Below are 1,729 nucleotides of genomic sequence, written 5' to 3' on the forward strand. Positions count from 1 at the left end.
ATTATTATTATTATTATTATTATTATTATTATTATTATTATCATCATCATAATTATTATTATTATTATTATTATTGTTATTATTACTGACACTTCAGTATGACAGTTTATACTTATCCAAGTGGTTCGTATTAAATGACAACAATATAATATGGATGTCACTCGGTCGACGATAATATCATTAAGTTTTGAAAACCATCAACTCTTAATCCGAAACACTTTTAGACACGTCTATGTTCTTGATGTGTGATCCCAGAAAGCTTAAGTTGGCGATACGTACCTATAATATATAATGGTACTCGGATATAACAACCGTCGGATTTTCCTACACGATCACCAGCATCTGATCCTAGAAACTGTACAGGATTTTTCAGTTACTATATTTATAGCCAAGGGTGATAATTTCGATTGTGTGTATAAACTCGGTATTTTGACAAGTTTTATATCTTTCTCCCTCTTCCCTTTTATTATTATATTTGAACTTATGTAATTGACGGCCAGTAAAAACGAAAAATCCGAAATGTTTTTCTCTTCAGCTCCCGCAAAACAGGATAAAATCAAAAGACCGTTTCTCAACTGAAAATACCGCCGTACTTGGTTCGCTATTTTTCGCTAACAAAAACATATCTTTGAACAATAAATGTACAAACTCATACACAATGTCCCATAAACAATTTTCTACCTCGATTATTTCATTTATTTCTTACTTCATACAACTTTTCTTCTTTGGTATAATATTTATTAACTATATAAATAAATATACAAATATATATAATAATTATAATTTTAATTTTTAATTGATCACAGCAAATGGGTCTTACCATATTATTATGACACATTCTCTCTGAAGAAATATAATCAATAAAAGAATGCTTGGTGCCATCATACTTGAATGAGTAGTATTTCAAAACATAATATACAATATACAATATATATGATAGGTGGAAATTCATATCGTATACATGAGTATTATTATTAATTATTATTAAATTATATTATTATACAATAATATCACGACAATATTCAAATAGGAATAAGTCATTTTATTTTCGTTTCTTAACCAAAAACTCGTTTAAAATATACTATTTTATTTTAATATTATATAAGTGTAAAACAAATTATTATAAGCAACATTATAAAATTGAGTTTCAGAATAAATATAGTTTTTAAACTCTATTGTATTTTTTTTTTTTTACACTCTTATAATTCTTTTATTTATTACGTCTTCAATAATAAAACACAACAAACATACAAACATTTGTATTCGTCCATCTTTAAATCGTTTTTGTTTCATTGGTCCTTTACATATAATAAGGCCAATCATTGAATGCAAATAATCCAAAATATATTTCCAAAATATATTTTACTAAATGTTTGAGTCTAGATATATTTAAAATATTTTTTACCAAAATGGTTCTTAGTACTATTAGCTATTAACATTTTTCCAATTGAAAGTAAAACAATCACATCACCCATATTTTCATTCTCATAGAGATAGTCCTTCTTAACTTATCCATTTTCATAGTTTATAAATTAATATAATATCTTATTTCATTATAATTTATTATTTCTATAAAACATATAATAGTATAAATTAGTTTTTTACATGAATTATAAATAATTTTCATTCACTCCGTTTCTATTAGGAAAAAAATATTAAAATAATGATATCCTTTTTAATCTAATACGTATTTATAATATTTATAAATAATCATAATTATTTACAATTT

The sequence above is a fragment of the Sipha flava genome, unplaced genomic scaffold, assembly GCF_003268045.1.
Source record: "Sipha flava isolate LNK unplaced genomic scaffold, YSA_version1 587_pilon_pilon, whole genome shotgun sequence".
NCBI classification, from domain to species: domain Eukaryota; kingdom Metazoa; phylum Arthropoda; class Insecta; order Hemiptera; family Aphididae; genus Sipha; species Sipha flava.